This window comes from Oxyura jamaicensis, chromosome 7 (assembly GCF_011077185.1).
Source record: "Oxyura jamaicensis isolate SHBP4307 breed ruddy duck chromosome 7, BPBGC_Ojam_1.0, whole genome shotgun sequence".
Taxonomy (NCBI): Eukaryota; Metazoa; Chordata; class Aves; order Anseriformes; family Anatidae; genus Oxyura; species Oxyura jamaicensis.
Genome location: NC_048899.1, coordinates 4,536,644 through 4,548,845, shown reverse-complemented (window position 1 = coordinate 4,548,845; position 12,202 = coordinate 4,536,644).

Below are 12,202 nucleotides of genomic sequence, written 5' to 3'. Positions count from 1 at the left end.
AGGGAGTTGAAACCTTCGTGCTAGCAGCATTTCCCCTTCACACCTTGCAATCCAAGTTCTCCTCACTGACTTTGTTGTGTTCATGACTAAAGTGCAGGTTCCATTTTTTTCCCCTCTGAGTACTCCAATCAGTAGAACATCTGAAGGAATAATGTAGGTTCTAGCTAAGACTTCCCACCTTTATTTTCAACTTTTACTATCCAGTACACAATATAGCATGGAGAATACCAAACCTCAGAGAAAGCAAAGGACCAAGAGTGGTCAGTAAAGCAACAAGAAAAGTCTTCCAGAAATGTTAACAAGAAAACGCTTTAGCTAGGAGGATGCATGGGGGTACTGGTGGGCTACAGAGTCAAACAAGTCAGACAGGGACTTAATGGGGAAATAATTATATTTTTTGAGAGTACTTTACAAACACTAATTATGTCTTACTCCTTAATTTTCCAGGTGAAAACAAGGAACTAGAAACAGATTTATCATTTTGCTAACATCCTGGAGCAGGTCAGCAGCAAGCTTAGCAGCAGGTCTTTTAAGTTTTCAATCTTTATTATCACTCATCTTACAGCCTACATCTCTCCCTGTGCACACAAGACTGAATACCTGTATTCACATGAAAGAGGACAAAGGAAAGTTACATAAAAAAGATGTATTGGAAAGGTACCACCAGTTTAGATAAGAGTGCAAGCCTTCTGTGTATCCACGTTGTTAGTTTTTTTCACTTTCCCCTTCACTGTCCTGAAGTAAAAATGATGTTGGACTCAGTTTTTTGGAAAAGAGGAGATCTCTTTGATAAGTTTACACGTCGTTAGTCATTGCATCTGGGAGGTAAGTTGCCCTTGGCTTTCTGCATCTGGCCCCAGTGTAAGCAGATAAAGACGAATGCCTTCCGAATGCCAGGACTCCACAAGCACACAGATCAGCCCACCACAGCTCTTACATTTCTCCCCTCTTTGCAATCGCTTCAAAAGATGCTGTGCTTTAGAAGAGCCAAGTTAATTATTTTAAAAGTTCCAATCGTTTATTTTTCACTAAGATTCTCAGACATATGAATCACCAGGAATAACCGTAGTTCAGGAAAAAATTCTGGGAGTTGGATGTAACTGCTAAGACTTGGTCAGAATCAATTATAGGGGACCTGGAGGCAAAGAAAAAGGGAGAAGCAAAGTTTTGCAGTACCCTCTGAGCACACAGGGAAAACAAGGAGGCATCTTGGCTCCATTTGGTGTCGTAAATGAAAAAGAGAAAAAAAAAGCAAAAAAAAGCATAAGTCTGTGACCCTGATTTCATTAAGCTCTTTTTCATAAAACAGAGCACTTGCATGCGTGTATACTGAACACTGCTTGAACAATATAAGCAAGTGCCTATGAGATTTGCCAAGAGGGGAGAAACTTTGGTTGTTCTGTTGCATTTTACTGTCTCTATGTTCTATATTCCTTATTATATCATATTCCTTCTTCCAAATGAAGGGATACACCACACCCTCAAATGACTGGTGTCTTAGAGATACATTCTTGAAATTTAGCAGTCAGTTCATAGAGCTCACATTTCTTTTTTGAACTAAAGCAAAACTGGGTAGACCAAAAGAACGAGGGAGCTGAAGTGATTTTCTCAAGCTTTTATACTGGTACAAGCTAAGCCTTCATATTAGTCATATAAAATCTGTGCCTCTAATAAAAAGTTCAAGCAACAAAAAGTAGTTTTAATATTGAGTAGAAGCAATAAAAATGAGAACTCAGTTTATCTACACCAGCAAAATATGTTTCTGCACAGAACAGAGCATTCACGGGGTTCGTGGTAACAGTATATGGAACCAATTTATGCCTGGCAAGGAAAATAAAAGTATAACATTTCTTTTGCGAAGTTTTTTCCACATTCACTCCAACAGCGTGTGTCATTAGTTACATCTGTGACCAAAAAAATCACTTAAAACAGGCTAGGAAAGGGAAACCTTGGCTAGCTTACACTATTACTTCATCTCTAGGGTTTGCCCCAGTGCACTTTTCCAGTAATTTGATATTTGGAAAGGTTTTGCATTGTCTTATATAAAAGAAGTTACTCTAATAGCGTCCCCATAATCTGTGAAGGATCTATTATTCTTTCGTTGTTAAAAAAAAAATTACATCCATTATTTTGATAATAATATAGAGGTTAGCCCACAGAAATCAGTCATACTTGTTTATACACCAGATTAATTACCAACTTCTCTTGGTTTAGGCTCTTAGCTGGGGTCCATCCCTGTTGCTGCAGACCAAAGGTTCTGTGTTCGCTGTTGTCATTGTGGTTTTATGGAAAATACAAACTGATTCCCAGAGTGGTAACATGATTTCATTTGTAACTGTTTATGAAAACTGCATCTGTAATAAGATTATAAAAATGTGCACTGCTGTAATGTTATTTCACACTCATGTACAATCCACAGAAAAGTTTTAAAATCAAAACCAAGTCAATTGTGTGTATTTCATTACTGAAATGATTAAAAACTTTCATTACTTACATTACTAAAACACAAAACTGATTTTTCCTTTAAAAACCAAACCGGCAAACAACAACCAATTCAATGTTTTTTCACCAAGAATCGGCAGCAGCCGGTATCATTCCTTGCTGAAAGACATTACATACTTATGAGCTGTTTGCCGTTATATGTAATTCAGTGAGGAGGAAATGCAGAAGCAAATCTGAGAGAAGGACTAGGTAACCGAGCAATTTGCACAGAAATGCTTAATGTTAAATGTCACCCTTGAGACTCCTCTCATCTGTGAGTCCTTAGTGAGAGGAAGAACTCTGAAAAGAAGAGGATTTAATACATTTAATATTTCCTGTGCTTAGTTTTATGTAACTCCCTGTTCTCATGTGCAGAACAACTACAAGGCTCTTAGAAAATGGGAAATCCACAAAACTGTAAAAAAACAGGCATTTCTGATTAAGACTCCCTGTTGTCACCAAGGAAGAAAACCAGCTGGTCTAACACAATGGAGTAAATGAGGCACAGGGTAGCTACAGGGACGCGTACAAAAACAAAACAAAACAAAAAAAGAGGCAGTGGAGGAAGAAGGGATTCTGTATACTTCAGACTGTACCTTTTCTTCCTCTCAAATTGCAGTTCTGAATTCTGTGGAGTGTCTGTATAATGCAAACACCCACGTGTGCAACACCATCAAACTGGAGGACAGTTGGGCTCCTACAGCAGTTGTAGCTCAAGGTCAGCTGTGGAAGAGCTACATGGCCTCTAAATCACAGAGCCGAATATCGGCAAAGTGGGAAGGTCATTTTAGCTTATTTTGTGCATAGTAGCTTGGCTGTCCTTCTTTTTACCATTTCCTTGTTCTTACATATATTCTGCAATGACAGATGATTTATTTTCCTGGGAATTCCTTTTGTCATCTGTTGTTATGCAGATTTCCTTACTTTCAAATGAAACCTTGCTGTTCAAGGCACCACTTTTCAGATGACACCAATGCTTACTGCGGTAAGCTATATAACAAGAAGTTCAAAATACCATAATATTATAAGGGCTGCCCCAACAAATCTGACTACTCTGAAAATTCCTTGACCCTCAGTATATAGACCAAGAGTGTCAGATAATGTTTTTGTAATCCCTGTTGAAAATAAATATATAAATAAATAAAAAATCCATTTGCTCTGCTTGAGGGTGAAATTAGGCATTTTTATTTCAGAGGATTTAAACAGTTTTATGAAACTGTCTACTGAGAACAAAAGAAAATAATTGTACTTTTTTAATCCATCTTCTGTAATAACAGCTAATATATAATCAGGACATGACAATAGTGAAGCAACAAACTACAAATGAAAATGAGTACAATCCAAAGATAATTAAATTCATACTTTTGTAGTAAAGAGTTGAACTTTTAAGCCTGTTGTGGTGCAAAGCATGGAATTACCCATATCTACGTTATATTATGCTAAAGAAAAGAGTTGGTATACCAGATTCCTTATTCATTAACAAAAATGTTCATATATTGAGTTAAAATTAGAATTCTGCTAAATCCGGAGCTGCCTCCACAAATGATCGCTTGGCATAAATGGAAGCGTATGTACTGCTCTGTTGTCTCTAGTCCTATCCCAAGAGTACAGTTAATGTTACTGATGATCTGTTGTGTATGTACAGATGCTGGTAATACCAACATTACTAGAATTCACTGTTTCTTATGCCATCATTGATGACAGTGTTGAAGTGCAAAGTGAGTTCAATTTTCACCAATTGTACTTTTATTTTTTCCCTATAATTCTAAGCAGGCTTCTAGAAGGAAACTTTCCCCATGGCATTCCAAGATCTCTTAAATTAACCGAAGGAACCTTGGAGAAATATACCTTTTGTGCCCAGGTAGGTCTAATTCTTCCATTACCCTGAACGGTCACAGGAGGTCACTAGTATAATACCAGCCTCACAGCAGACTATAGGAAGTATTTGATGCTGATGGGCATTGCATGCATCCCAAGCATTTCAAAATCTCACTGAGGATCTGGTTCCCATGACATGAATTCTGGGTCTAAGAAGTAATAAGACCCATCTTTTATAATAATAATTCCACTACAGCATATGGTTTACCAGGAATTCAGTATACTTATCGCCTTAAATCCAGGTTTTCAGAAGAAAAGTAAATCTCATGTTAAAAAATAAAATATTAAAACAGGAGCACTTGGATCTTTCAGCTTGGAAAGGAATTTGTGAAATATAGCTTCTATTCTTCCAAATTTCAAAGGAAAAAAATGGCATGGAAGAAAAATTGGACAGAGTACAAGCTAACATATTTCTGCACAGATATTGCAGCATCAAACACCTACTCAGTGATTTATGTAATAAAGAAGCTTGCTCAAATAGTTCTTGTCAGGCAGCAGCAACACTAGAGCTGCCAAAAGCTGTTGTAATTAATACCATGCTTGTGCCCAAATTGCTGTCTTTAAACTCTGTGTAACCCCAGTATAGTCAGTAGGATGTACTGCACATAGGTCTGCAATGAAACCGGAAATATTTACTGTTGTATAGACTTATTCATACTGAGAAAAATAATCCACTGGTGTATCCAAACCAGCTAGAAGATAACTTGCATCATGCTCTGCCTGACATGTACCGCAGCAACTCATAATTATAGTCTTTTTTATTAAAAAAAAAAATTAAAAATATTTATTTATTTATTTTTTGCTTATGTTGCCCTGAATCTCAAACCATCAAGCACAGGAAATCAGAAACCAGAAACTCCTCCCCCTGCCTTTTACCACTGTCTCTGGTCTCATTGCTAGAGGAGGAACAGTGAATTAAGGGGTGGGATAGTCAAATCATGTCTGTTATTTATAATAGTGCTGGGTGCTAGGGGGGGGGCAGGAGCTGGGGAAAAAGAAGTGAAAATAGCTGCTCTAGAAACTTCTGACTGCTGGATGAAGTCAATGTGTTCTCTCTGTCCAGATTTATGTAAAACACTGCTCAGAGATTTTGACCTGTCAGGGTTTAGAGGGGCCCAATTAAGCAGAAATGTTTTCAGAGTTTTCTTGCATTCTTTTTCTCTGACATGTATTTCTCCTCTGATGATAGCAAGGGTAGTGCAACCAGGTTTGCCAGCTGTGTGAGTGCCCGCCTGCTGGAGAGGAAGGAGTTACAAGGAGAGGAGATCAAAGCAGCTGGGATCTATCAAGCTATCAGGGCACACTGCCAGAGAAAAGAAGGGACTGGGGCTAAGAGGATGGCTTTGATCCCAGGAAGAGAGGGCTGTGGGTCAGGAAGCATGAAGTAAGGCTAGCTTTGTTTACTTTGGCCCTGTTTTTGAGAGGTACTTTTTATTTTTATTATTTGAATTGATTTTTTATAAGTATGCCATCTGTTTTTGCTGTGGTCTTGATTTAAGTTTACCTGTACTATAGTAAACATGAAGGTGGCTGGAGAAGCTGCACTGCAAAACTGTGTCTGCACAGAGTAGGGTAGTTGTACGTTTGCTACAGCTTTGTAGGAGGCTGGGTGGGGGTTTTCTTTGCTGAAATGAAGGTAGAATTGTCCTGAAACTAGCATAGAAATTTGTTCCAAGGGAGATGCTGAGAGGAATTTTGCTCCATGAAGATAAATATAAGGTAGAATTTACAGTGCTGTTAGAACGAAGAGTCACTTTCTTGCAACAGAGGATTCACACTTCCATCGTTTGTAAAAACAAAATCATAGAATGTCTTAAGTTGGAAGGGTCCCCCAAGGCTCATTGAGTCCAACTCCTGGCTCCGCATAGGAAAACCTAAAAATCAAACTACAGTCTCAGAGCATTGTCTAAATGCTTCTTGAACTCCCTCAGGCCTGTTTCTGAGGAGCCTGTCCCAGTGCCTGACCACCTCTGGGTGCAGAACCTTTCCCTAACCCCCAGCCTGACCCTCCCCTGTCCCAGCTCCATGCCGTCCCCTCGGGTCCTGTCGCTGTCCCCAGAGAGCGGAGCTCAGTGCCTGCCTCTCCGCTCCCCTGTGAGGGAGCTGCAGGCCGCCATGAGGCCTCCCCTCGGCCTGCTCTGCGCTGAAAAAAAACAGGGACCTCTGCCACTCCTGATACATCGTGCCCTACAGACCCTCCACCATCTTTGTAGCCTTCCTTTGGAGGCTCCCTAATAGCTTTAAGTCCTTCTTATGCTGTGGAACCCAAAACTGCACACAGTGCTCGAGGTGAGACTGCACCAGCGCAGAGCACTATGGTAATGTTATTCCTGTTGATGTGATATTATTGCAATTAATTTACTTCTGTGTCGTGACCGCTTGGTAGATGCAATGTTGCCTGCTTTCTGTGCATTTTAGATTCTTTTCCCCAGCTTCCCTTGTACGAACAGCATGCCTCAGCCATTAGGATGATGTTTCTGGCATAATGAGCTTCATAGCTCTCTAAGAGTCTTCCATTAAAATCTTCATCCTTTGGAATTAGGAAGTTGTCTGTATGCACAACCACATGTTTGTGTGGAATCAGGTTACACAATGTCCAAGTATATAGAAAGAAGAAACTGTAGCTGTTAAATCATATGTACAATTCCTACTGCTGACCATAGAGCAATCCTGTAATTCTTAGTGCGGTCTCTAACGCTTTTTGTGTCTATATTGACATTCAAATGGATGTAGTTTGAGCCAGTGCACAAAAATGCTACATAAAAGTCAGAGGAACTGTGAGTGTGTATGTATGAGTAAGTTGGTGTTACAGCATGTACCACAATCCCCCATGGAATATTTTGGCAGGGGGGCAACTATTCATCTGTTGAGCATAAGGACAGGACACTTACTAGCATGAATCAGAGTTGAGAGAAAGAAGTCAAGAGTAAAATGGTGAACTTTGCACTTAAGGCTCCAAGCTCTGGGAATTAACAGGTCTTCTGTTTCTTCACAAGAACAGATCGAGATCAATCATGGATGACTTTTCCCTTAAGTTATTAATTTTCTAATGTTTTTGGAATTCTCTTTTATATGTATAAATATATAAGAGAAAATCAGCTTTATTGTGTGGCAGTTTTTTTGTTTATTTTCTTCATATAAAGTTTTAAGCCAGAAACAAGTTTGTTGTACTGCTTGTTAACAGTATGGGGTGGAGTGGAATTTGCTTCATTAATAAGTTAGAGGAGGCTAATGCTTTGTGTAGACAAGAGACACGTTTATCGCAATTATTTAAGAATACAGGAAAGTTGCAGCTGGTGTTAAAGTTGACTTCAATTCTGTAATAACTGTCATATGCAAGAATACATCATGTTCAAAATCTGTAGTTGGTACTAACTTGTTCTGGCAGGAACTGAGGTGTTTCTTTTTTTTTTTTTTTTCCACAGTGAATCACCTTATTAACAGTAAAAGATCAGAGATCAAAATACAATGGAAGGACTAAATTAATCTGGAATGCATTTTGTTACAAATCTGAGTGATTCCTAAAGTGAAGTCAGATGATAGTGTACTCTGAGATTTAAGGAACTAGAAAAGATTTTGCTCAGAAAATCACAGCTGGAGAGTTGTAGAACCTTGTACATATTGAAAAATATGGTTTTAAACAAATGTTTCTACTTATTTGCTGCCTTAGTTAAGGAATAGAGTTGTTTTATTTATTTTTTCTTACAAATCATCAGTAACATTTGCATGCCTGCTTCTGAAAAGCACATCAGGAGTTTGAGTTTTCTGCAATATATAGACTCCAAGACTTGCAATAGGCATTGACTTCTATACACTTTATGGGTCTTAGTGCATGGTCTTTTAAACTTTGAAATTAGAAATGTAACTCTAATTTAAGATGATGCTGAGGTAATGTGAAACACAGAGATTTCCTCAAAGGGGGGAAGTTACACTTAATTTATTTGTACAAGTGTAGGGCACAAAAAATACTGCCTTAATTTGGAAAAAGAAAAAAAAAAAAAAGGATGAAAAGTTAGCAAATCCTTGCTAGATTCCTGAGGGAACAGGGTGATAAATGATGTAGTCTACATAACACTTCACTGGTTCTTGTTTTGTGGTTTTTTTTTTTTTTTTTTTTTTTTTTTAACTGGAGGAAAAAAGTATTCCTTCTGTCATTTTGTCAACTGTAAGTGTAATGTAGCATTTTTTTCGTTCTCGCTGTAGTGACATTGAGCTCTGCTGTTGAGAATTATAGAACAAATATTTTCTCTTTCTGAAGACAATAGGAAAATGAATTCTTAATGTGTTCTTAATGCCTCCAAAGTACACATAGTGGAGTTCAAACTGGATGTAATTTCAAGTATTTTGTTCTTCCAAGATAAGGAAAGAATGGTATTGCATAATGCTAATATTGAAGTAATCTGGGATTGTTTTTAGTTTTTTACGATGCCAGTTTAAGGATTGATTCTGCCATTACTTTGGGCAAGTTGCAGCACTGGGAGATTAATATTACAGGCTAAAGTACTTTCTGCTGCAAAGAGATAATACCAGGATGGTGGTTTGAGTCATGAGGAGTTTTAAATGAGTTGCAGTCTTGAGGTATTGACTTTCCTTACCTCTCTCCCATAAGATTGCAACTGCATTGGGCTGCTTGTGTAACTTGAGTTGCAAAATCTAATCAGTCTTTCTCGTCCCCATGATAGTGCTAGAAATGACTGATATCCTGTAATAGGAGGAAGGAAAATACAGATAAGTAGCTGATAAGTAGCTTTATCAGACACCAGTTGGCACTAAAAATTTCTTGATGCTGTGCACTGTTGACATGAAAAATCCTTTTTTTTTTTTTTTTTTTTTTTAAGGTCAAAATATAGCGTTTTATCCATCTTTTCATTTTTTTTATTTTTTTTATTTTTTCCAATGGTGTGTGAAATGAACTTTGTGCTTCATCTGCTTTTGGGACTAAGAGGGTAAAGATTATCTTTGCTTGGGGGGGGGAGGAACACAAAACAGTAGCTTTGTTTCAGTGTCTAATACTCATCAATCTGGAGCTATACATCATAGATCTGGTTAGAAGTTCAGCAATTCATTCATTTTCTTGGACAGCATTTAAAATCCTATGTCCTCATCACAGACATTTATAGTAAAACTATGAAGTCTTGACATATTATGAAAGAACTAAACCCAGTAAATATGAGTTAACCTAAAAATACATCAAAGAAAGCCTCATCTGGTATCAAAGCAAAATGTCTGTTTCTAAACAGTCTCTAGTTTATTTAGAAGCCATAACTCAGTGATTTTTTCAAAAGGCCTATGGACTTTCAAGTTAACAAGTCAGCGTGATTTTTCTTATAGTTTTCATTCTTAGAAACACATGGAACAGATTGTAGCATCTGTTAATCCCAAAGCAGCATTCTTCTTGCAAAACTTTTTTTTTTTTAAAAAAAAAAGTCTGTTTCACAGGAGTGCTATGGGACTTGCCCACTCTTTTGTAATACATTTAAAGTCCTCTGGTGATAGGTATTTCTCCTGTTTCAATGCAGCCAAATCCCACCACCTAATTCTGTTTTAAAATCCAGTGTTGTCATTGTGATATTTTTAGCACAATTTAGGAAAACAGGCTAAATGGAGAGTCCAAGAGTAGGAAATTGTTTCCCAGGTTCTGATGAAGACATATTTGTTTTTCAGTGTCTTTCTCCAAAGTGGGGCTTGTTCCAACAGTGAAAGTTTTTAGCTCTTGATATCCTGTAGGACCAATCAGTTTATGATCGGAAGTCTCTAACTCTAAGGAATTAGAGTAGACATGTGTCCATATGTTGGGTGGATACAACTTGTAAATTGCTTACTGGTGTACTTTTAGAATCTGCTTACAGTTTGCTAGTACTTGACTTTTTAAAAATACATTTAAAGGAAAAAAAACCTTGCAGGTTTGTTGGCATGTATACACTTCAGGGAAGTTTGGCCATTTTGTGATATTTCTGTTGGCTCTGTTTTAGTAGCTAAATGTATTTATTAGGGAGATCACTTTTCATTCTGAATTACTTTTGGTATTATAGGTTCATGTGCTCATCCAGCATAACGAACTTTTAAAGAGTGATTAGGTAGTCCATAACGGACAACTCTCAGAATCACAGAAAAGGAAATGAAATACACCTGGCAGACCACCTAATTTTCCTGAGTCAAGGCTTACCTAGGTCGTTCTGGACAGGATTTTTGTTGTTTCTGTGCTCCTAGCCTTTTCATAAAATCTTTTGGTGTTGAAGACTGTCATCTTTTCAGGCAACCTGTTCTATGGCTTTTCTATCTTCATGCTTAGGAAATACTGTCTAGTCTGAATTTTCACCACTGGCTATTACTAAGTTCCTTTTGTCATCGTACAATTCCCCTTTTTTTCCTAGGATTGAACTCCTACGTGCAGTATGTTAAATGTTTAACACGTTTGCCTGTTTTCAGTGTTCTATATTTGCTACTTGTTCTCAGTAGTAGTTCTTAATGGCTTTGAGGTATCAAGAGTTAATTTTCTAAATGCGTGATGTTGCTGTTTTGAAACACCAAGTTAACGGGTACTTAATTACAACAGGTAATTCTCTGCTTAGCACCAGGATTAGCTTCTAGTCACCTGTTTGCTATTTATATATATATTATATATTTATTATGTGAAAATTGATGGGAGGGAGGGAAGAAACATAGGATCAGCCTCATGGTCTTCCCATGACTGACTCCTGGAAGGTTGTATGAAAGCTCACAAGCCAGTTCTTTGGGCTTACTGAAATCTGTCTCTTAGAGAGACTTGATTTTTATTTTGGTGGTTCTCTCTTTCCTTTTCTTTTTTGGTAGATTGGTTGCTACATAATTTCAGGTCTAATTCTGTTTACTATCTGTTTGGACAAGTGTATATGATTTTTGTAGCACAGAAAAACGTTATTTTTAATCCCCAGTCCTCTAAACAACTCTGAACTTGAAATTAAATATCAGGAGATGAATAGGCTATAAGCTAGAACTATAGCAGATTGCTTGATGAAGCCCACATCATTTAGAGACCAGTCAGGCATGCAAACAGCAAGCATTGTTCTTAAATATAACCTGGAAATGATTCTATATGTTGCAAGATGTTACTGCCAGGCTTCCTTTGGTTCATATGGAATCCTAAATCCCTGTCTTCTCTTTAAAAAGTCTTTAAAGACTAAAGTCTTTAAAACCTCTACTGACCTTGGCTTTCCACCAGGTAGCATTGTCATCTTCCCTCCAAGACTTGAAGCAGGAGGCATCAATTTGTAGAGAGAAAACAGGCTCAAACTTCTGGGTGTTTTTTGTTTGTTTTATTTTTGTACTAGTTTGGGAAGCAGAAAAATGTTTGAACCCTGCTTAGATTTGCTTTTGGCCTCAGAGTCAGAACATCAACAAAATTCTAACTAAACAATTTTGCCAAATGCAGGAAAACCCTGAGGTACATAATGAGAAGTTACTGTTCATGGTCATGTTTGAATTTGTAACAAAGCTTAAGAAATGTTCCACCGAAATACTGTATTTTGTGTTTTAAGTATCCCTTCCGTTCAGGACTTAAATTTGTAGTGATATTTATAGGAAAAGGAGAGCTATAGCATTCTTTAGAAACACACTTTGTCTGTTGGCATGTCAGTTCTGAAAAGCAATTGATTCAAAACATCACAGAGAGACCAAAAAAAAAAAAAGCCAAATCTTGTTCTTTGCACGAACGGATTTGACACATTATTTTTGAGAAATGAATGTCCTACTAGAATGCTAAGGGTAATCTGTTGAATTGAGAGTCTGTTCTGAATTAGAGCTAAGAAGACAATCCCAAGAGATGATGTTTTGTTGTGTGGTGTTTTTTTTTTTTTTTTTTTTT